Genomic DNA, 26158 nt, shown 5'->3' on the forward strand with positions numbered 1-26158 from the left:
TCTTTGGTTTGGCGGATTATAGCAAATTAAGCTTTTGGTTCCTTGTAGACAGACAGACGGACAGACAACAAAGTGATCCTATAAGGGTTCCGTATTTCCTTTTGAAACCTTAAAAAGGTACCTCGACAATACTACGGCCCTTATTCGTACCTAGCGAGGTTTACACGAAAGCGTTTACAAAATATACCTACACGACTTTTGTCCATATAATCGTCAGGTCTCTCGCGGTTACATCGTGTTTTACAAATTCTCACAAATAATCCACCGCCATGACACTTGCCATGATGGATGGCGCGATCGGCCTTCAAGGGAAACCGGTGAAAAGGAGAAAATGTCTTTACCGTTTTATGTTACTTTTTTGACATAATTTCTGACTAGCGACAACAAGTTATCTCCGGCAATTCCTTACCTCGTCTTTTTAGGGTTCCGTACCGACTCGAAAGGTGCCTATCACCAAGACTTCATGTCTGTCTCTATGTCATGACTCATGAGTCATAACAGTATTAGGTAGAGAGTTAAGTTAGTTGGTAACTATTTCAAAATGGCTACTATGAGAATTTAGCAAAATTAAAAATTGTCTAGTACGATGGTACGGAACCCTTCGTGAGCGATTCCGATTCAAACATAACTGATTTTTTTACCACCCGACTGCGGCAAAGCCAAAAGAAAAGGTTAGGACAGATGTGTGTAGGACAGTCCATCATTATTGAAGTTTTATCCATAAAAATGGGTATGTTTCGGTTTCTGATCAACTTTCGGTCTAAAGTGAAGAAGTAGTGCGTATTTCAGGATTTTTGGAAATTCTCTCTCCCTCCGATTTTCAAAAATTCCACTGCAGCCGAGGCGGTTCTGCTAATAAGTTTAGCAAAATAAACTAGTTCTTCCTAGATACTTTTTAATTAGGTAGTAAAAAAGTGATTATAAGTTACAATAAGGTTACAATATGTATAAAAAACCATTATTTAAAACAATAGCTAGGTTACAAGGTATAAATCAGTTCACGTTTCCCGTCTCTCTCTGACACGTAATCAGAAAAGCACACCCGTCTCGTTCCCGCGTAAAACCAACATGGCGGCACATTGACAGCTGAGATAAATTGGTTCTTTGCTCTGCACAGAACAACTGCCGGCCTTAATTTCCTATTACAAGAATTATTGGAAATTCATTATAACATGAGTGGAACTGTGGTGCAATCATTGTGGCGTGAAGATATTATGTGATTGCTTTTATTTATTGGTTTTAGCGCTCCATAGCACAGTCCATAAACCGTACTAGAACGAGGAACCTGATTTGTCTTACATGGCTTACATGTTCATTTTTAGGTCCTGTAGTGTTTATACTTTGTATGTATACAATCCATACTTCCATACTAATATTATAAAATAATGTGAAAGTGTGTCTGTCTGTCTGCTACCTTTTCACGGCCCAACAGTTTAACCGATTCTGACGAAATTTGGTACAGGGTTAGCTTATATTCCAGGGACGGACATAGCCTACTTTTCATCCCGGAAAATCAAAGAGTTCCCACGGGATTCCCAAAAACCCATCCGCTTAGCCAATTTGTATGTTTGGTACCAATGTAGCTTGCGTCCCTGTAATTGACATAGGCAACTTTTATCCCGGATAATCAAACAGTTCCCACGGGATCTTTAAAAACCTAAATCCACGCGGACGATGTCGCGGGTATCCTCTAGTTATAAATATAGCGCAGGACTTCGTCTGTGTTGGTGTTTGCTGGCGCGCGTGCTCTACCTTTTTGGAGTGTTTTTTTTTTTTTGGTAAAAGTGGCCGGGTTTTGTGTTTTACTGGTGTTTTTGGTGGTGGAACTGATTGGGAAGCGCTCTAGAGGGGTGCCGCGCGTATGTCGGCGAGCGCCGGCACAGATGAAGTCCATACCTATAATGGTTTCCCTAACTTGTAAATAACTACAAACTTGACATTGGCTAATCTTTGTAAAGCCAGACGAGAGAGAAAAAAAAAGATATACACATTGACTCATATTTTATAGACGAGTCGAAAGAAGGTTGCGTGACTCCTTCAGTCTGAAATACGGTATTTGTCTACGTCAAAAATAATATTTCTCAGTGATTATTATTAAATAGATGGTCTTTCAAAATACGTAAAATCCACGTCCTTTGTTAGTTTTAAGTGAAATAAAAAATTTAAATTATCGATTAAAGCTAAAAAAGCACGTCAAATCATTGTGACGTCACATGCCAGTATTTCATAGAAACTTGCGTACTAAGCGCGTGTTTTGACGTTTGATAAAAAGATACTGATTTGACTTTTTATCAAACACCGGATCGCTCCAAGGCCCAAAGCTATCTATAAAGCCTTTCAAGAGTTACAACCGCGAAGGAATAATTTATACCCGGAAAGGTGCCCGGATTTCATTAAGAGGGGTGTTTGGGGAATGTGTCTTTGTTAACGGGTATTGGTCCACCATTCTTTTTTTTTCAATAATAAAAGTCTGACCTTCTTCTCGGTAGGAGAGGCATTCCGAAGCAGTGGTAGATGCTTTTGACTATTCAAAAGTACTTGTAAAAATATACTTGAATAAAAATATTTTGAATTTGAATTTAGAAAGATGGCAGGCAGTTTATTTATCTTAATTTAATTTGAAGGTGAAACGTCGAGGTTTTGTTACAAGTTTCATAAGCTTGTTCTGTCTAGCTATGTCCATTATTATTTCAAAAATCCCGCGGTAAAAAGGATATGAAACTGTAGTTCTCAGTTGTTTTTATCCTGCAATAACAGAGCAGCATTGCAGGACGTAATCTTCACAGTTACGCCAACATTCAGTAAAATAACATATTATATGTGTATCGCCCGTTAACAGGGTTTGTGCCGTTTGGGAATATATAGCCGAGCTTGTGGCCAAGAAATGCAGAAAATTATTTGAAATTATCTCATTTTTGCTGTTCGGTATTTTCAATAAATATTTTATTTGAAACTAGCTATAACGCCCAGCATGCGCAAGCCTCTTTAAGTTTTGTACATATTTTACGTTGATGGTACTATACTTACTAGAAATCTTCACGCAAGTGCCAAAGACAATTGTACAAAATTTTAACTCAATCTTAATAACAGATACACAGAAAAATTGTGGGTAAATAACAGATAGTTAGTACAATTTAGTAAGACCCGAACACAATCTACTGCCGCATAAAGTGTGCAAAAATCTATAGTACCTAATATTATACTAAATGCGAAAGTGTGTCTGTCTGTCTGCTACCTTTTCGCGGCCAACAGTTTAACCGACTCTGATGAAATTTGGTACAGGGTTAGCTTATATCCCGGGGACGGACATAGGCTACTTTTTATCCCGGAAAATCTAACAGTTCCCACGGGATCTTTAAAAACCTAAATCACGCGGACGAAGTCGCGGGCATTCTCTAGTAAACTACCTCTATTGAATAGTCACTTTGAATTGAATTAAATTATATTATTAAAAAAAAAAAAACTATTTATTAGTAGTAGTCCTACAAAACGTACAAAAGTAAGTAGGTATGGATACCGAAAATGAGAAACAAATAGTTAAAAAATAACGTGCAAAAACAGTTTAAAACTAACACTTTTTATATTTTGCTAGCAAAAAATATATATTTGCTTTCCGTAGTTATTATTTTTCGAAGCGATAGCAAACAAAAAACTGATATTGTAAAATGTAATGTGAGTTCTCCCCGGGGCATTGCTTTCGCTCTGATATTCCCGAATGGAGTGAGCGTCGTTAACTGACGAGTACCTCCAATGGAGTACCTACCAATGGAGTAAAGATATCTTCTTTCAAGAATAATAAAAATAAAACAGGATACCTAAAGCTATTTACAAGGACTGCAAGCACATGAGATTATATCCCTACAGAGGGGAACCTGCCTAACAACGACCATTTATACCTATTCTTATGGGGTTGTAAATTTATTATTTTACTAGACGATGCCCACGATTTCAATCACTGGAGTTAGGTTTTTGAAGAATCCCGTGAGAACTTTTTGATTTTCCAGGTAAAAAAATAGCCTATATCCATCCCCCGGATACAAGCTACTTCTGTATCAATATAAACAAGTTAAGCGGATGGGCTTTTAAGAATCCCGTGGGAAATCTTTGATTTCCTAAGATAAAAAGTAGCCTTTGTCCTTCCGCGAGGTGTATGCTAGGTCTGTACCAAATTTGATCAAAATCGGTTAAACTGTTGAACCGTGAAAAGCTAGCAGACAGACAGACACACGTTCGCATTCATGATATTAGTATGGATAGTATGGATGGATTTGATACCCGCGACTTCATTTACTGGACTGAGGTTTTTGAAGAATCCCGTGAGAATTCTCTTTGACTTTGCGGGCCTATGTCCATCCCCGGGATACAAGCTATCTTTGTAAATTTCGAAAACTACTTAATAGATATACAGACACACTTTAACATTTATCGTAATACTATGGAGGTATGAATTTTCAATTTAAAATAGAAAGATTTAGATTATATTTATAGAAATTTTATAAATAGCCCCAGAGGTATTAGACCATGATTCGTTCCCGTCCTTGTAGAAGATCTACGACTTTGACTAAGACTATCATGAATCTCATTGAAATGATTTGGGCTTGTCGTTTAAAACCAGCTGTCGTACTTTATCAAAGAGGTACCTTTTAACGTCTTGGTGGTTGTATTCAATTTGTAAGTCCGGAAGCTTCGCTTTTGTAATTAGTAGTCAATTGACGTGGGTCTGTCATGGAGATATAATTAAACGATAGAGAATCATTGCGATATTAAAGAAAATACTTTTGATTTACAATCAAAGCACAAAGTCCCAGTTCACGACAGTTACTTAAAACGTCGAGGCTTCAAATACACAGGCAAATGTTACCTATAATTGACATTAGGGAACCTCTATGAAACGCCTGTTTTCAGGGTTCCCGCAGTCTCCTACCCTAAGGATGCCAAGGACCCTATTACTAAGTTTCCGCTATCCATCCATCCTTCCAACCATCCGTCTGTCTGTCAGCGGGCTGTATCTCGTGAACCGTAATTCGTAGAAAATTGAAATTTTCCAAGAATGTGTACACAATGTGTATGGGCGTCCCCACTCCAGTTGTCATCTCAACCTGCTGGGCACTGTATGTATGTCTATTACCGCTATAACAAATAACATAAATTTTAAAATGGCTGCCATGAGAATTAAAAATTAAAAGTGTTATTTGTTGTACGATGGTACGGAACCCTTCGTGTCCGAGTCCAACTTGCAATTAGCCGATTTTCACTTTGTCCTATCTATCACAAAATAAACATTTATATATCATCGATAAGAGTAAACCTTTCGTTGCGGCCTCATAATAGCAAAGTTTGAAGAGGGTCTATTAACTATTATTCATTTTGGCTCCTCAATTTGTTGGAAATATCTTTGGTAACTACAAGTATTGGAAAAACAGTTTTTGAGTTACCTAAACTGGTTCACCACAGCTCAAGTTAAAGGCCAATTTGTTTGGTAAATTTGTGCTTCTATATCTATCCATACTAATATTATAAATGGGAAAGTGTGTCTATCTGTCTGCTACCTTTTCACGGTCCAACAGTTTAACCGATTCTGACGAAATTTGGTACAGAGTTAGCTCATATCCCGAGAACGGACATAGGCTACTTTTTATCCCGGAAAATCAAAGAGTTCCCACGGGATTCCTAAAGACCCATCTGCTCAACCGATTTGTATGAAATTTGGTACCGAGGTAGCTTGCGTCTATGTTAATGATATAGACAATTTTTTATCCCGGAAAACCAAACAGTTCCCACGGGATCTTCAAACCCTACATCCACGCGGACGAAGTCGCGGGCATCCTCTAGTACTAATATATATTTACAAAGAGGTATTATTTGTTGGTTTGTGTGTTTGTCTATAAGGGATAACTTTCGGAACTTTTCGGACAAACTAATTCTGAAAGTTCTTTCAATGATAGTACATGCCAGTCATTACTTACAGAATGAGAAGAATTTCGGCCATAGTCTGACACGCTGGCGCTGTGTAGATTCACAGATTTCACACATCTATTATGTATTGTAAGCAATCAAATATCACTTAGTTTAACGGTAAAGGAAAACATCGTAAGGAGACCAGCATGCCTGAGACTTCTCAATCCAGTTGTTTTTTTTTATTAATCACTAGCTGATGCCCGCAGCTTCGCCCGCGTGGATTGGTCAGATCCCCTGCAGCATCAGGATTGAGGAGTTGGAATCTAAATTTTTTATGAAACAATGTCGCAAAGTTCCTCTATCGATTAAAAAAGAAATGACGCAAATCGGTTCAGAAATCTCGAAGATTTCGGTGTACATAGGTAGAAAAACACAACTCCCTTTTTGAAAGTCGGTTAAAAAAGTAGCCACAGACAGACAGACAGACAGACAGACAAAAATTTTAAAAACGTGTGATTCAGTTATAGTATCGTTCAAATAACCATATGACCTTAATATGCAGTAGTTATTTCGATATTACAGACAGACACTCCAATTTTATTTATTAGTATAGATAGGCAAGCGCTTGACCACAATCACGCCTGATGGAAAGTGATGATGTGGCCTAAGATGGGACGCGCTTACCTAGAAGATGCCTCACTCTTGTTATAAAGATTCCCGGATTGTAATTGGTAGGAAACACAGATCCCGAAAGAGTATTCCAATCCTTAGCTATGCGTATGAGGAATGATGACGCAAAACGTTTCGTGCGTGTAAACGGAATGTCGACGACATAAGCATGGAAAATTGCCCGACGTCTTGTGCAGTTCGGTGGTAAAATAATGCTGATCACACTAATATTATAAAGGCGAAAGTTTGTGTATGTGTGTGTGTGTATGTTTGTTACTCCTTCACGCAAAAACTACTAGACAGATTTGGCTGAAATTTGGAACGGAGATAGGTAATATCCTGGATTAGCACATAGGCTACTTTTTATCCCGGAACATCAGAGTTCCCACGGGATTTCGAAAAACCTAAATCCACGCGGGTGAAGTCGCGGGCATCGTCTAGTTGCTTATAAAAATTAGTAATGTATTAACTAATAAGGCCTTTTGAAATATTAAAAAGGGTAAAATTAAATATCCAACCGACACTAGAGTGGCACGTGGCAATAACAATGATTGTTTTAATAGCCAAGAGCAATTCCAGTTGTTGTACGCCATTACATTATTGTCAGTTGCTGTTTGCACGCGAGACCATGCTTTGTTCACTTTATAGCGATCATTTGTTTTAATTACATTCTGTTTTCAAATTTAATTACTTTAGAATATCAGTCATGTATTTGTACAAACTATAACTCGAAATTTAAAAAAACCCCGACACAGATCTATAAGAAAACTAGAAAATAGCTTATAACTTTCAAATGGCTGAACCGATTTTCTTCGATTATAGCTAAGAACACTCTCGATCAAGCCACCTTTCAAACGAAAAAAACTAAATTAAAATCGGTTCATTCGTTTAGGAGTTACGATGCCACAGACAGATACACAGATACACATGTCAAACTTGTAACACCCCTCTTTTTGGGTCGGAGGTTAAAAATATACCAATTCTGCACTACTTTTCTAAATGCGAAAGTGTGTTTGTTTATTGTATTGTCCTTTAAGCTTGACGCAACAGAGCAATTGATGACATGATTCTTTGTATGGGAGTAGTTTAAAATCTTGAGAGTGACATAAGCTACTTTTTAACCCGGATAATCAAAGAAATCCCTCGGGATTAAAAAAAAACTATTCACCTGCGTGGATTTAGTTTGGATGAAGATTAGTACGAGGGCGGCACTGAAAATTTCGGGAATCAAGGAAGTGACACAATATTATTATTTAAAAATGTATTTATTGCTTTTCGAAGTATTCTCCGCGAAATTTGACACATTTTTCATACGATGAAACCAATCATTGAAGCAACCATTCCATTCGGAAGTTGGGGTCTCCAAAATGGCCGTTTTGTAGGCGTCCACAGCTTCTTCAAGTGATGAAAATCTCTGACCACGCAATGTATTCTTTATTTTAGGGAAAGTACAGAAATCATTAGGGCTTAGGTCGGGGCTGTACGGCGGATGGTCTAATAATTCAATGTTTTCTTGCTCTAAAAACTCTTTTGTTCTGTGCGCGGTGTGACAACTCGCATTGTCGTGATGGAGGATGATGCGGCGGTTGCAGTTCTCTTTACGGAGTTCAGAAACCACCTGTGGCAAACAAATGCTAGCATACCATTCTGCATTAACCGTTCTTTGTCCCTCAAGAGGAATAGTCGCAACATGGCCGGTTTTGGAGACAAACGTGGCCACCATTTTTTTTGCAACACTTTGTGAACGAACAATTTTTGTTGGCTTTAACTCATTTTCGAACACCCAAACTCGTGACTGGTTTTTTGTTTCGGGTTCGTACGCGTATATCCAGGATTCGTCACCTGATACGATGTTGTATACGGCATTTGAGGATCCTGCGTGGAATCTTTCGAGAGTTCTGACTCACCAAGTAACCCGAGCCGCTTTTTGCTCTTCACAGAGCAAATGCGGTATCCATCGGGAAAACAACTTTTTTACACCTAATTGTTCATGCAAGATTATTTGTATTTGACTCATGCCAATGTCTAAAGTTGCCTGAATTTCGCGGTATATCACATGTCGATCTTCTTCAATCAGCTTACGCACAGCATCAACGTTTTCTTGGGTGACTGCAGTTTTTGGACGACCTTGACGGAGATCATCACTGAGCTTGACACGTCCACGTTGAAATTCAGCAAACCAGCGATAACATGTGGTTTTAGATGGGGCTTCATCACCAAATGCAGAAATCATCCGGTCAACACACTGTTTTTGTGTTAAACCACTTCGAAAGTCATAATAAATCATCGCTCTAGAATTTTCTCGAGTCAATTCCATTTTCTCAACGACTAAACAAGTTCGACAAGACCTTGTGAAAAGACCGAGAATCTTTTTTTAAATAAATAAATGGTATTCGATTTTTAAAACCAAGGAGTTTCCAATTAAAAAGATTTTAATATGACAGGGACAGTGGAAATATTCCATTCCCGATACTTTTAGTGCAGCCTATGTATGGTGAATATTCGTTAAAAAACTACGAAAATGAAATTACAGCAACTGGTTTTGTGACATTACAATGTACTACGTAAAATCTCCTATAGATGCAGCATGAGGTTATTCAAATTGATAGTTTTATTTGCTACGAATGGTATAAAATGATTAATATTGAACGCATTCAGTGAATGGAATGAAAATTAAATTGCAATATGAAATCAACGGCAATCAATTCAGACATTTAAAGTGCAAACTTCATAAATAATGAAACAGTAGTAACAGGAGCGCTAGTGGAATAATTTGAAGAGATATTATGTTTCCATGCTTATCATCATTGTCACAGAGCACAGCATAGGACTGGTGTCCTCTTAAAATGACATGGGTGTGGCCAAAGTCCACCACGCTAGCCAAGTATGGATTAGCAGACTTCACACTCCTTTAAGAACAGTATGAAAAACTCTCAGGTGTACAGTTTTTCTCACGAAGTTTTGTTTCACCATTAAAAGAAGGGATTTTTAATTGCTTAAAACACATATAGTTTCGAAAAATTAGAGGTGGTGTCCAGGATCAAACCCTTGACTTTCCAAATAACAGGCCGTTATCTTAACCACGGGGTCATCAGCACTTTTTTTAGACCCCTTAATAATATAATGATAACATTACACTAAATTACAAATTATTCTTGATATGAAAAGGGTAAGGGTACTTTAATCAAGTTTTTCCTATAAATTCCCACTAGCTCTCCATTTTTTTTGTATTAAGTAATATCTATTTTAAATGGAGGACTTTCAAGTAAAATCGTCTATTCTAAAATAATTGGATTGAATTTTCGTAGCTTTTGCTACGCGGGTTACGATGTAGCAATCAAGTTTACACTACACAGTTAGAGTTACAGTTATTCTACTGGTAATTTAGAGATCGCTACAGCGAATTCTCAATTTTGATTATTTTGTAGTTTTCACCTGTATGCCTGTATGAAATTTGGGTCAAGTGATATACTGAATTTCAGAATCTAGTTGATTTTTGGGATTCCATACCTCAAAAGGAAAAAAGGAACCTTTATAGGATCACTTCGTTGTCTGTCTGCCATATCTGTCAAGATATGACAGAAAGGAAAAATCTGCAAACCGTGAATTTGTCTCAAAATCACCGTGAACTTACATCACAAAAATTAAATTAGTTTAGGTACTAAATTACTTATAGATGGCGCTGTCTGTCATTAACTTGCAGTGTTGCACATGAAAGTATCAAAATATCTTGTGCGATGGTGCGGAACCCTTCGTGTGTAAGTTCTACTCGCACTTGGCCGGTGTTTTATATTTATTTAGAGTCTGAGTCTGACCGCCGTCGAGTGGCAGTCGTGAATTGGGTCGCGAGAATTAGCGAGGCGTTGCATCTGGCACAGCTAGCTATTGTTGTGCCAAAGGCGGCCTTCGGTCATTTATTATTTATACATCCACTTGAGGAAGATCTATTAAAAGAAAATAATCAATAATATTGATTATAGTTTTAGAAATATACAGTGTGTTTGTAAATCCTTTATCATGACAAATAAAGTATGTGTAATCTTATTTTTTTTTATGATGACGTTTTCAGAGATAAACCAGTTTCTGCAAAAAAAATATATCAAATTCAAATAAAATACGTTATGGATTTTGAAGATTTCCGCTTTTAGCCATTTCGCATTATTTTGATGCAAAATGACTGAATAAGTATACGGTATACGGGTTTTTTCATGTTGAAAGGGATTTAGGGAATTTTGTCAAAATCTAAATTTACACACAACTTCGAACGTAGACAACACAGTGAAATACATCAAGTAATTTAAAAAGTTTAAAAAAAAATCCCGACAGCGTCTTGCCAATTGCATCATTTTTTTCAGCCCGCATATTAAAGCGTATAAAATTCGCCATTTAAATTTTTTAAGAATTCTATGTATCCAGTGTTGATCCAAAATCAGTTGAGCTAGTTGAGTAGTTACGAGCGGTTATAGGAACGGACATACAAGCATACACACATACAAGTCAAACACATAACGCTGCTTTTGGTCTTCGCCGCAGTCGGGTGATAAAGCCAAGTGCCATAATAAAGTGAAGTGTCATATTAAGTGACATGTTGAAATAATTGGAGGTCTGAAGGTCTGCAAACCCTCGCGCTTTATCTCGCCTGCAGGAGACAAAGGGGTGATAAATTGTTATGTCGTGTGTGACAGGGAACATTATATTATTGCTCCCCATACTTATCCCATGTTTGGAAAGGATTTCTCGGGACATTATCTCTATGACAAAGTTTAGCTGATCAATAAATATCATGATATTAGTCATCCAAGTTGCAAAGATCATAACAAATAGTTTAAAATTGTAATATTTTGGCAATCTGCTGTATTATATTAATAAATTAGGGTCAGTAAACCTGAAGCGCCATTTGGCTTACTTACTCGCACATCGTGCCAACGTAGGGATTGTTGGTGCCAAGTTAGTGTTAAGTTATTTATATTTGTGGCCTATTAGATAAACTGTACTAATGAGATTTGGTTGAAACTTAGAATCGAAATAGATTATACCCTGAATTTACACATCGGCTACTTTTTATCCCGAAAAATCAAAGAGTTTCCACGGGATTTTAAAAACCTATATATCCGCGGGAACGAAGTCGCGGGCATCAGCTATTAATACTATAAAATAATAATCAAAGTTGAGAATTCTCTGTAGCAATCTCAGTTACAACAGAACAACGCTACGTCCTAGTACGTGTAACATTGATTGCTACATCGTAACCCTTGTAGCAAAAGCTACAATAATTCAATCACATGCAACGCCTCAATAGCTCAACGGTTAAGGAGCGGACTGAATTTCGAAAAGACGGCGGTTCAAACCCTTCCCGTTGCACTATTGTCGTATCGACTACTAGCACAAATATAACTTAGTTCGATGGGAAATATTCTTTAAAAAAACTGGACAAGTGCGACTCAGCCTCGCGCACCGAGGGTTCCGTTCTCGGGTATTGTTCGACATTTTGCACGATAAATCAAAAACTATTATGGTCCTTGAATACATTTTTTTTGTCACGTAACCGTAAATTCACGGTTTTCGGATTTTTTTCTTTACTTGTGCTATAAACACCTACCTACCTGCCAAATTTCATAATCATAGGTCAACGGGAAGTAAACTATAAGTTTTCTTGGCAAACATGACAGACAGACAGACAGACAGATGGACAGACGGACAAACGGACCAACGGACAGACAAACAGATAAGTGATCCTACAAGGGTGCTCTGTTTTTCCTTTTGAGGTATGGAGCCATAAAAACTTTAAAAAATTATTAGTTTGGAATAGATGATTTTACTTAATTAAGATGCTAAAATCAGAAGAAATCAGCTTATAAAATCTAAAATAATATTATACTTTTATTCAGATGACTCTTTATATATATTTTTAAAACGCCAGTTCATCAATACCTAAATTTTTAAAATATGCAAAATTAATTCAGCATTTCCCCATAAATCTTCAAACGCCATCGTAAAGTAAATCAACAAGGGTTGTATGATCAAAGAATATTTAATGAAGACAGAAGCGCCAGTCTAAACACTCTGAACTTTAATTTGCCTACCCGTTTCAAGTGCTTGTTAATTTATAAGTGTTTTCTTGATTAAAAGCTTTTAAATACATTTTTGCGAAAAGACTTTTATAAGTTTCAGTGAAGACATAATGCATCTTGCTTTATTTCTTCGTAGAAAGTTTAGTTTCAAAGCTTCGACTGCAGAGAGCGTGTGAAAGAAACCATAGCAAAGTTCTTACTTTGCTTTAATTTTAAGTTTGTTGAGACATTTAACAGTTTTGTTAGAATAATTCCTGTAAAAGAAGATATAAGACACCAAATCACTACCTATTTTGCTGAAGCCCACGACTATATCAGCTAGCTACTTGTCGCGACGTAAGGTAGATATAATACTAGCCGATGCCCGCGACTTCGCCCGCGTGGATTTAGGTTTTTCGAAATCCCGCGGGAACTCATTGATTTTCCGGGATAAAAAGTAGCCTATGTGCTAATCCAGGATATTATTTATCCCCATTCTCAATTTCAGCCAAATCCGTCCAGTAGTTTTTGCGTGAAGGAGTAACAAACATACACACACACACACACACACACACACACACACACACATACAAACTTTCGCCTTTATAATATTAGTGTGATAAGAAGACTGAAAAGGACTATAAAGGTGCCCACGCACTAACTGAACTGCAGCTGAACTGCGCGTCGCGGCAGCGCCCCGCACGATATTCTCTCCAGCCGCGACGCGCGGCAGTGACGCGCTACGCGGTGCGCGCCTTTAACCTTTTAGTTAGTACATAGTGATAAGTAAAGTAAGTGATGAAAGAACATGTGATCAAGTGTATCTCTAATCAAGAAAGACTAAGATGCATCAATGGACAAAATTAATGCTTAATATAGGTATAAGATAATTTTATAAGCTAAGGTTAAAGTTAAACTGCTTATCTATATTTTTAATATTATAAATGCGGAATTGTGTCTGTCTGCCTGTTTGTCTGTCTGCTAGCTTTTCACGGCTCAACCGTTTAATCGATTTTGGTATCATCTAGTTAGTCACAAATTAGGCTAGTTCGATATATACAATTGAGTTGCTCATTGGCACACAGTATAAGAAAAAAACCACTAATAAATGAAAAAAAATTTGATGGTTTATACGTCAATCACACCACAGCGGAGCACGGCGACGTGATTTTTTTCATGGATATAGGTAAAGATGCATACAGAATACTACTTTTCGTCCCGAGAAATCAAAGATTTCCCACGAATATTTCAAAAACCGTAATTCAGGTGGAAGAAGAATCCATCTTGAAAACTTTTAATTGAACTTTTAATTAAATTTTGGGCAGTCGTGCAGATACAAAAGGAAACAGCAATTCACAGAAACAGAACCGTTTGAAATCTTTTTGCTCCGGTTATAAAATAACTTAGAAAGAAAACTTAAGATGGTTTGCTTCCTTACTTATTCCTCGTGCCAAGTTGAAGCTCAGCGCCGCTCAACTTTGCTTCTTAGCAATTATCTATCGGTAAATGATTCCAAGTTTCGCATCTCTGCCGGACTTCGATCTTTGACGATTGTTCAATTCTGTCCTGAATACCTACTTTGTTTCATTGAGAAAGTGAAAACAATAATTCAGAATCACTACCCATATTACAAATATGCGAAAGAGTGTTTGTTTGTTGGTTTATTGGTTTTAATTTGTTGGTTTGCCCATCAATCATGCCGGACGGAGCAACGGATCGGCGTGATTTTTGCGTGGACATGGTTAAAGATATAAATAAATACAGAGTGACAAAGGTTAGTTTTTATCCCAAGAACTCAAAGACTTCCCACGGGATTTTTTTGCTTGTCAGCAATTATATATCGGTAAGATCTTTCACGAACAAGCGATTGCTTAATTTTGTCTTGAATACTTTGTTTCATTGAGAACCTAGCTAGTGCCCACGAGTTCTTCCGCGTGGATATAGGTTTTTAATAATCCCGTGGGAACTCTTTGATTTTTCTATGCTTGAGTGTTCTCCATAACTTCTCAAAGTGAGTGAAGCCTACCAATCCGCACTCGGTAAACGAGATGGACTACGGCTTAAGCTCTTCTCATTCAGAAAGGATATCCGTGTTAACTAGTCAAGTTCATTCAGGTTTTGTAGGTCTGTCTATGTTTATGAAATAAAATTACGTAATTTCCATATTTATCCGTACATTTAATGCAGTAGAAAACATGGCAGCTGCGTGTGGCGATCAATTAACTACCAATTAATATTGAATTTCGCTGACAGGTGGCAGCTGACCGGACGCATTTGCATATTGTGTGAGCACTTGCAATAGGGATGCTGCCTACTGGAATGCTACTAGTCAAATCAGCAACTTTTTATCAATTGTCAAAACTTCATCTGCGTTTTAAAATTACAGGGGCTCAAAGATTTGTATGTGAATTTTTAAGACCGGGTAACTTTGAAACCGAATATTTTACCGGAAATCTGGAAAACCACAGGCATATATATTAGTTCCCGGAACGTTTCTACAAAATTCCATTGAGTATGATTGGTTAGTATTCCAATGAGAGACGAACTACGTTTGTATGGAGCGAGTGACGGGGGTCTCTCCGTCTTAAGCCCCTAAGCCTACCTATTTTGGGGGTTGAATTTCCAAAAATCCTTTATTAGCGGATATGCCAAATCAGCCCGATCCGACCATCAAGCTGTGCGTTGACAGATCAGCCAGTCACCTTTTCCTTGTATATTATAAAATTATATCTACTTTGATACAATTTGTTTTATTACCCTACTGCGGCAAAGCCAAAAGGAAGGGTTATGATTTTAGCAGTCTATATGTGTGTATGTTTGTATCCAGATTCTGTGTGTTCCACAGTAGCGCCTAAACTACTGGGCAATTCAAAGTAAGTAGATATTATTTTCATTCACATTCTAGACTCATTAACTAACCGCAATTTATAAACTTGGGAAATGGGAATAAAACCGTGAGCGAAGGAGGCAGAGCGAACCACCAACTCGGTAGTAATAGTTTGCCGAAAACTTGACTTCGTTTCGGTGTTTTGGAAAACAGACGACTTTAGAACTTTATACCATGAATCAGACAGGGTTAATAAATTCCCAGTTTTATTGTAGTGTTGTTTAGAAGTGCAGTTTTATTGGGATAGGCATAGAGGTTGCGGAGGAAATAATTATGCGTCTCCGTAAATGGCTTCAAATGCGCTAGGGAAGTCTTTGCTGTATTGTTGAGCACTGTGTGTCTACCTACCTTTCTCTATCTATATTATCCTAATATCTTAATTTTAATCCCAATAATATTATAAACGTGAAAGTGTGGATGTTTGAATATTTGTTACTCAATCACGAAAAAATTACTGGAATAAATTGGCTAAAATTTGGAATGGAGATAGATTATACCCTGGATGCTACATACACAACACATAGGCGGAAAATTAAAGAGTTCCCGCGGGATTTTGAAAAACGTAAATCCACGCGGACGAAGTCGCGGGCATCAGCTAGTATATTATTAATATGAAAATATGTCTGTCTATCTGCAAGGTTTTCACGGGCTATCCGCTTAACCGATTTTGACATTTGGTACAAAGATAGCTTGCGTTTCGGGGAAGGACTTGGGATACTTTTTGTCCCAAAAAATTTAAAGGCTTAGTTCAACACGCTGGCCAAGTGCGGATTGGCAGACTCTACACATTTAAGAATATTATGAAGAACTGACAGTCATGCAGGTTTTACAATGTTTATTTCACCGTTAAAGTAATATAAGTGACATTTACTAACGTGTGTGCCCGGGTTTGAACCCCCATCTTCCAAATAGGTGGTGGACGTTTAACCACTAGGCTATCACGCCTTGTATACCTGGAAGTATGTTGTGATTGTACAGTAGGTACAAAACTGGAACAATTCCAAAGTGCTCTACATTAAAACGTTAAACGCAGCGTATCTTGAAGATAAATTAATATTTCACTTAGAAAGGGAAATTAGGGAAACGCCGATGGGAAATTAATGATGTCAGAAATGCGCAAAGTCAAATTATATTGGCAAATAGAAAATAAAAGAAATGTATGTATGTATATTGTATATACTTTAAAGTGATAGTTAACAGTTTATAACTGATGGCTCATTTGCAAAATATTTCTTGGAAATGTTTGCTGGCAAAAGTTTAAGGCGATAGTATCTACTGATGATAACGGATAAGATACCACAAGAAAAAAACGTGAAATATATTTAAAATGCTGTATTTTTAAAAGTTCACGATGTATTGCAAACAAAACATCTGACTGACGCTAGAAGGCAACGAACGTTGCGTAATATCAATATAATGAGTCAATGCCACGTCATAGCCGGGACATTGATCCCCGAGTTGCACTCTATACATTGCGGGTTCGAAAAATATTAATCTCTGAAACTACAAGTATAAGGCGAATGATTATTGGTATTGGATTATGTTTGGGTACTATAGCGCTAAGTTCTTGCTAGGGTTCTAATTGTATGAAAATATAGATATATTAGGCTAAAAAAAGCTAGTAAATCTAAAATTTAATACTTGTCTTCAATCCCAAAGTCCGGTATCTTCAGTAATACATAGGTTTAGTAAAAAACGTCGTGCGTCAACAAATCCAGTAATATTTTATGAATCCGTTTGCAGCGGGCCGGCGCCGGCCACCCAAATCCCGTCCGTCACGCGCGCCTAAATAATAAAAACACCATAAAACCCTCGTAAACCGGCAAAAAGGAAACTTTTCGCATAAAACAACTTCTATATACACGCTTTTTCTAAATTGGATGAAGTGCTATTGTATTACGTTTGTTGAAATCAAATTGGAGCCTCGATTCTCTATGCCACTGAATTCGTAATCCATGCTCTAAATGTACGAAAGGCAAAGCTGACTGACTGATCTATGAACGTGCAGCTCAAACTACTGGACGGATCGGGCTGATTTTACAAGCAGATAGCCATTATGATGTGAGAGAAGTCGCGGGCATACGCTAGTAATATAATATGAAAAATCGGCCAAGTGTGAGTCAGACTCGTGCACTGAGGGTTCCGTACTCGGATATTTTTTCCAACATTTTGCACGATAAATCAAAAACTATTATACATAAAAATAAATAAAAATCTGTTTTACAATGTATACGTAAAGCCCTTTTATAATCATACCCCACTTGGTATAATTATCTTACTTTGAAAATTGAAACAGATTTTAATTTTTCACAGACGGGCAGACAGACAGACAACAAAGTGATCCTATAAGGGTTCCGTTTTTCCTTTTGAGGTACGGAACCCTGAAATGAAAATAACGTTGAATAATACCAGCCAGTGAATTAAGCGACATGTTTTAAATGCAACGCACATTTCACTGTTCTGCAAAAATCCAAACTCTTTTATATCATTCTAATGTATATTTCGTTCTAATGGAAACAGACGCCATGATGTCACCGTAATAAAACTGCGCACAAAAGATATGCTTCAAAGAGAGACATTATTATTATGTAGTTTTTCTCTTTGTCATAGAAACTCTCATCAAAATAGAAAAATAGACTAGAGACGATCTGTTGACCTCTACGGCGTAGCGTTAGCGTAGAGGTGGCGTAGAACTATCTAAATAATTATGCAATTTGTCGACATTTTACATCTCCCAAAGCCACCAGGATCTAAACGTCATAGTCGCTGATCGTTTCTCCCTGTGTTGGGGGCAATTTAGGGAGAGAAACTTTCAGCTTTTATAAAATAACGAAGGTCTGGCACTCGTTGTCTCTCTCTCTCTTTTTGATGTCACGTCATAGCATAATTAATTCAGGACTAGAGGATTCCCGCGACTTCATCCACGTGGATTTAGGTTTTTAAAGATCCCGTGGGAACTGTTTGATTTTCCGTGGTAAATCAAACAGTCAATTACAGGGATGCAAGCTACCTCGGTACCAAATTTCATACAAATCGGTTAAGCGGATGGGTTTTAGGAATCCCGTGGGAACTCTTTGATTTTCCGGGATAAAAAGTAGCCTATGTCCGTCCCCGGGATATAAACTAACGCTGTACCAAATTTCGTCAGAATCGGTTAAACTGTTGGGCCGTGAAAAGGTAGCAGACACACAGACAGGCAGACAGACAGGCAGACATACTTTCATAATATTAGTATGGATTAGTATGGATGGATAAAACCGAGATCTTACTCTAGTTCACTCTGCCACTAGTCTGATCATAATCTTGGTTACCGTCCGAATTCCATGGTCACAGGTTGCATGAACAAGTGCAATTTAGGTTTAATTTATAACAAAATCTATGATAGCAATACACACAAAAGATTTGTTCCAGTATTGAAAAAGCATCAGAGTTGAATGCCTCTACCAGGCTCAGACTTGGCTCGCTGCCAGCGAGGCTGTTTGGCATCGAGCCAATACATCGATCGCTGTGTACGGGCGGCGAAGTTCCAGCGCCTTACAAGCGCAGTGATGTAAGATGCGTTTCGTATTATGTTTGATTGCGCAACGCTGAATACTGCATAAATAAATAATTATAATTGTTTGATGCAATGGAGGTTTAGGCAACTTTTGTGAATGTTATGTACAACTGTTAGACCTGCAGGCTTACTAACGATGTTTTATATGAGATTGCTAGTGATAAGTTCATTATTCATACTAATATAATAGATGGCTATATGTGTCTGTCTGTCTGCTAGTTTTCAAGGCCCATCCAATTAATTTAGACTAAGTTTGGCTTGCACTCCGAGGACGAACATTTTCCAGGTTGAGTTAAATTAGTTCCCACGAGATTTTAAAATCTAAATCAACGTGGACGAAATCGCGGGCATTATGGAAAATTGCAATTATGGCATTTCACGTAGAGAAAGGTTTTTGAAAATCCCGTGGTAACTCTTTGATTTGCGGGGACAAAAAGTAGCCTATATACTCGTATATTATAATATGTCCATCCCAAGAGTGCGAGCTATCTCTGTACCAAACGTCAAAATCGGCAAATGGGCCATCACAAGCTATCGTCTGAGACAGATAGACAGCTAGACACATTTTCGCATTTATAATACATATTAAGTATGGATATTTATGTTTTCAAGAAGTAATAAGAGAAAATTACAATGATTCCCGCGGTATCCTCGCCGCGAATCTTAAAAGCTTTCACTTAAGTTATCGCCTTCCAAAGCCGCTAAGTAGATTATACTCTTACCAACTGAGCATTTCTCTTTCAGCTCTGAGGACACGATCGCCTTTACGGATGAAACCTCACGGGTCGCTATGAAAGGATTCTGTTTGCAACAGAGACCTCGACTTAACTAAGTTTTTGTCGTATTCAATGAAGCATAAGCTTATACTAATATTATAAATCCATACTAATAATATAAATGCGAAAGTGTGTCTGTCTGTCGCTAGCTTTTCGCAGTTTAACTGATTTTGACAAAATTTGGTACAGAGTTAGCTTACATCCCGGGGACGGACATAGGCTATATTTATGCCGGAAAATCAAAGAGCTCCCACAGGATTCCTAAAGACCCATCCGCTTAACCGATTTATATGTATGGTACTGAGGTAGCTTGCGTCCCTATAATTGGCATAAGCAACTTTTTGTCTCGGAAAATCAAACAGTTCCTACGGGGATCTTTAAAAACCTACATTCACGAGTCCTTCGTGTGCGAGTCTGACTCGTGCTTGACTGTTTTTTACTTTTTATATTATCTACTAGCTGATGCCCGCGACTTCGTTCGCTTGGATGTAGGTTTTTTATAAATCCCGCGGGAACTCTTTGATTTTCCGGGATAAAAAGTAGCCTATGTGCTAATCCAGGGTATAATCTAACTCCATTCCAAATTTTAGCCCAGCCGTTTTTGCGTGATTGAGTAACAAACATCCACACTTTCACATTTATAATATTAGTAGGATTCATGCTCATTTCAGCCAGACCTAATTAATGTTAAATTAAATAATTAGCGTACTTATGATATCCCTTTGTAAATGATTAAGGTAAGACGATCTTATCTTGTTAGTCTCGACAAGAAACCGATCTGGACAAAGACTCCTCCGCAGAACACCCCCGTAATGAAAAGCGAGCTCTTTTCCGGGTATCAATTATTCCTTCGCGGTTATAAATAAATGTGGGCGTTATTGGTTTGAATCATTTTTAACCCCCAACCCAAAAAGAGCGGTGTTGTAAGTTTGACGTGTGTATCTGTGTATCTATCTGTGGCATCGTAGCTCCTAAACTAATGAACCGATTTTAATTTAGTTTTTTCTTGTTTAAAAGGTGGCTTGATCGAGTGTACTTAGCTATAATCCAAGAAAATCGGTTCAGCCGTTTGAAAATTATCAGCTCTTTTCTAGTTTCTGTAATCTTCACTTGTCGGGGGTGTTATAAATTTTTAATTTACACTTGTCTTTCGGTGAAATTATTACGTACTCTAACCACCAAAACTGTATTAGTAAAATGAAGCTAACTTTATCACTGACTAGCTTATTCCGCGACTTCGTCTGCGTGGATATAGGATTCTAAAATCCCGACTTCCCTCCGGCACTTTCAGAATAAGCCTAAAATGAATGATCTCCTGTATTTGTATTGTATAATAATTAGTATTTGGTAGTATTTCGGGTAAATAGATAAACTTCTCATGTTTGAATTACGTTTAAGTTGGCACTAAACGGCTGTATATTGGCGTTACTGGTTATGTTATAAAGTGAACTATCGAGTTAAGTATACACATAAGTGTTCAATACTACAATGTTCGCACTGAGTTGAAAGCCTATTCATGTATTTGCGTTATAGTCAAAGAGCAACTGGACCATTTGGTTCATTAACAATCTATCCCACTGCCTAATACACTAGAATAATAAGCATTCTTTTTACCCGACTGTGGCAAAGCCAAAAGGAAGGGTTATGATTTTAGCAGTATGTATGTTTTAAAGTCAATAATTATAATTAATCGGTATGAGATCCTTCAGAATAAAGATAACTGACTAACTAACTTCTGTTAGTTGTAGCGATCAACGCCCAACTTGATCCATCAGAATTAAAAAAGAAAAACAAACTGGTACTTGAAACAGTTCGAGAAAGTTTAACCAGCTCATGGCCTATATATACACACAAATGGAAGATACACAATAATATGTAATGTTACGTCACGTGTCGCTGTGAAAGGGTTCTATCTGCTACATACACAGCACATCCCGACTGAATTGAACCCTTGTCATATTGACATGATAATTGATAACACGTCTGGTATAGGTGTATAGCCAAAGGCCGTAAGTCGTTTAGCACCTTAATGATATTCGCATGGCACGGTTATGCACATACGTTAGGTGTGTGTGGCGTGTTTATAGAAAAAGGTCGTAAGTGCGACAGGTTTTTGATGCGATAGTTTCGCGGAAGTGCTACTCGAATTCTGAGGCCGACCGTACAAAATTCTGTAGAACAATTTACAGTACCTTAAGACAAAAAAGTTTAAATTAAAATAATTAGTTATTAATACAGAAAATGATGGAAAGTTACCTTAAAATAAATATGTAGTAATTCCGGCAGTGGTGTCTGTAACAAAAACAACGCAAAATTAAATTTTATACAAGAAATAATTTTAGCAAGTTTTTATGAAAACTAACCTAACGCGGTCCTCTGTGTCTATTGTTTGTCAAATTTCCATAAAATGTGTGACTATAACACCCCTCTTTTTGGGTCAGGGGTTAACAAAAGTAACTTAAACAAACATTTTTAAAGAAATCTGGAAAACCCTAGACACAGATAGTTTTCTTAAAACGTTTCTACAAAATTTAATTTTGTTTTAATTTTTTTATTTACTAAAAAAAGCTATTTTGAGCAAACGAGCAGGCGGGTCACTTTGTGTTAAGTGATTACCGCCGCCCATGAACATTATTGCAGCATCAGAGGTGTCACCGATGCATTTTTGCGTAGGAATTTATCGGTCCACCCCTTGAATAACCCCCATGTTGTAATCTAGTAGGAAACTAGGAACACCGCCGATGGGAGATAGGATGGGAATCAAAATACATTCATATGGAACGCGTTGGGGAGCATGCTAGGGTTGGGTACTTCTCTTAAAAATAGGTCTCATTCTGAGAGGAGACTCGTGCTTAGTAGTGGGCTGGCGACGGGTTGAGATGATGATGATTTAAAAATAAATATAATAACCTAAACTTATACTTATTACGATTACAAATGTTATTATTATTTCAAAGACTTCCAAGGACAATTTTATTTAATTTGCAAAACCTACTCGCATGGTACTCTTTTGTTCTACGTTTCTTTCATAACGCCTTTCCGGCGTCCGTGTTTCTTGCCACGTGTAGCTTGAGTACCTTCAAGGTCAGAATAATAAGCTTCTTCTGGCAAGAGTACTCCTAGGCCTCGTCATTGCTTTCCATTAGGCATGATTGTAATCAAGGCTATCTAGCAACAACTGTAAATTAAAAATTTATAACACCCCCGACACGTGAAGGTTACAGTAACTAGAAAAGAGCTGATAACTTTCAGACGGCTGAACCGATTTTCTTAGATTATAGCTATTTCAAACCAAAAAAACTAAATTAAAATCGGTTCATTAGATTAGGAACCACGATGCCACAGACAGATACACAGATACACACGTCAAACTTATAACACCCCTCTTTTTGGGTCGGGGGTTAAAAATAGATTTAGAGACCTTCTAAAGTAACGTCTAGGCTTCGATTTCACTGGCAGGCGTCAAATGTTAGTAAATGTAACATTTGACGCAGGTAGCCCTAAAGCATTCTACTCACGACACTGCAGCCGATTTAGGGTTTTGGTGATTCTTAGAAAAAAAGTACTTATATAAGACAATTTTTGTCTAACCTATTTTATGATAAAACTTACCGTTTAGCTGGAATATGCCAAAATCCCATTTTTTGAACTTCGACCTTGAATATCCTAATTATATTTTTTTTCAAATGTGGGAATGTGGGTTCACAATTCATTTATATTCGTGTTCCAAAGATGCATACCAATTTTCAGCTCTATGCGAATAATTCTAAACTATTAGAATTTTTTCTTTCCTTATCTAATTACCAAGAAACTTACTAAGTGCCAAGAATACTGGCCGCATTCCCACTCTGGATAGCCAGGCTGATCTAAACTTGAATGTCTATTTTAACCGGACTATAATATAATATAATCCCATATAGTGAAAAACCGGCCAAGTGCGAGCCAGACTCGAGCACTGAGGGTTCCGTACTACAGACATATTTTATCGACATTTAGCACGATAAATCATTAACTATTATGCGTAAAAATGAATAAACATCTATTTATGAATGTACAGGTAAAGCCCTTTCATATATAGCCCCTACTTGGTATAGTTATTTACTTTGAAAATTGAAACACACTTTAATTTTTTTGTGTGATGAAACCACAAATTCACGGTTTTTGGTTTTTTCCTTTACTTGCGCTATAAGACCTACCTACCTACCTGCCAAATGGTTCTAGGTCAACGGGAAGTGCCCTATAGGTTTTCTTGACACGAAAAGGGTTCCGTTTTTATTTTTGAGGTACGGAACCCCAAAAATGAGCTTGATATTTTCATCGTAGGAGATAATGCTCAAATATTAGCCATGTTAGCGAGAAAGCTGACACTTTGAGCTATCGGCGGTCAGCAGGGTCAAGTGCTAGAATGTAGATCGCAGCCCACTTCCGACCTCACACCAGCCGATATACTCTGACCTACGTGTCAGATTATTTACGATCAATATAATATGATCTGGTAACTAACCTGATCTGGCTTCACTCGGGTACAAATTCTGAGAATCCTTTAACGTAGCGTATATATCTATCCTCCTAATAAATAAAATTGAAGTATCTGCCTGTTTAAACGGGCTAATCTTCGGAATGGCCAAACCTATTTTGACGGGACTCTCACAGACGAGTAGAGGAGTAACATAGGCTACTTTTTTAACCGACTTTGAAAAATGGAGTTGTGTTTTTCTACCTATGTATACTGATATCTCCGAGATTTCTGAACCGATTTGCGTATTTTTTTTTAAATCGATAAATTCAAATTCAAAATATTTTTATTCAATTAGACTTTTACAAGTTCTTTTGAATCGTCAAAAGCATCTACCACTGGTTCGGAATGCCTTTCCTTAAAGGAACTTTGCAACGTTGTTCCATAAAAAATTTGGATTCCAACTCCTCAATCCTGATGCTGCAGGGAATCTGACCAATGCACGCGGGCGAAGCTGCGGGCATCATCTAGTTATAGATAAATTTTAGACTTCAGCGTGGTACTTGGATCATATTATGCTGCTTAAAAGTAGTAATAGTTTAGTGGCTAAGACATCGGCTTGCTATAGGATGGGTCCGGGTTCGAGCCCTTTTTAGAAAGTACAGGATTTTTTTTTAAATTTTCGTATTTTGTTTATGGTATCTTATCAGTAATCATAAGTACTATCACCTGTTTTCGTTTTCGCTAGCGTTCTGGTTACACCCGGAATATACAGAGAGAAGAGAGAAAGAGAAACCATCTCACTCCTTATGAGCTCTCTCGACGCAAATCCTCCCGTCATCCACACCGCGAACTTTGTGATTGATGTGTCTCTTCCATTTATTACACAGAAGCTTTTTATTACCTCTGATTAATGATAACCTCTGACGATTCTTGTTCAAAGTGGGTCGTAAATGTGCTATGAATATTGTATCTCGATTGAAATTATTATGTCTATATTTTAATTAGTTTTAAGTAACTACTTAAAACACTTGCTTTAACGGTGAAGGAAAACGTTGTGAGGAAACCTGCAAGCCTGAGAGTTCTCCATAATGTTCTCAAAGGTGTGTGAAGTCTGCCAATCCGCACTTGGTGGTAGACTATGGCCAAACCCTTCTCATTGTGATAGCCCGACCACATTAACGGCCAACAACGCGATGTTCAACGGCGTTTCCCGTTAAACGTAGATGTCGCCACGGTTAACGTACAACGGCATTCCCAATGCCGTTTGGTGTTAGACGATTTTAAAAACATTTGGCATTAGACGTTAACCGTTCGAGTGTGACCACTCAGTTTTAAGGCGTTGATTATCGCGATAATTATGGCGTTGGTGGGCATTGACGATAACTTTAATGCAGCCGCAACATGAGAGGAGACCCGTGCTCAGTAGTAGGCAGGCGATGGGTTGATATGAATTAATTAATGAGGTAGAGTCAATTAATTATTATTTTCATTCCACGGTTTCCCATAACACAAACAATTTCATAATCTCGAGCTTTAAGTCGAATAAATGTGGTTTATCTCTGAAGTAGGGAGCTACGTTAAAATCGCATCTCATTTGACAGCTTCTCAGAGGAAGCTTGCGGTTTTGGAGAATTAATTAAATTTTAATCAACGCCGAGACGCCGGGATTGTGACGCGGCTATGATGAATCGCTGCTGAGCTATGCTTTCCTACACTAATATTATAAATGTGAAGGTATGTCTGTTTGTCTCTCTGCTAGCTCTTCACGGCCCATCGATTGAACCGGTTTTGATGCGTGCCAAGCATCAAGATACCACAGGGAAACGCGAAAAAAATACTTAAGAAACCTGTCTTTTTGAAAAG

At 37.6% G+C, this 26158-nt stretch overlaps 1 protein-coding gene across 1 annotated transcript in view; it reads right to left on the reverse strand.

Moving 5' to 3' along the window:
• Window positions 1-26158, reverse strand: part of LOC123877712 (complexin) — a 297397-nt gene that overhangs the window by 227860 nt on the left and 43379 nt on the right. The window contains exon 2 of the mRNA XM_045924566.1: window positions 22093-22128. The gene's annotated coding sequence lies outside the window, so the exon portion shown is untranslated. The remainder of the gene's footprint in view (window positions 1-22092; window positions 22129-26158) is intronic.

This window comes from Maniola jurtina, chromosome 24, assembly GCF_905333055.1.
Source record: "Maniola jurtina chromosome 24, ilManJurt1.1, whole genome shotgun sequence".
Lineage (NCBI taxonomy): Eukaryota > Metazoa > Arthropoda > Insecta > Lepidoptera > Nymphalidae > Maniola > Maniola jurtina.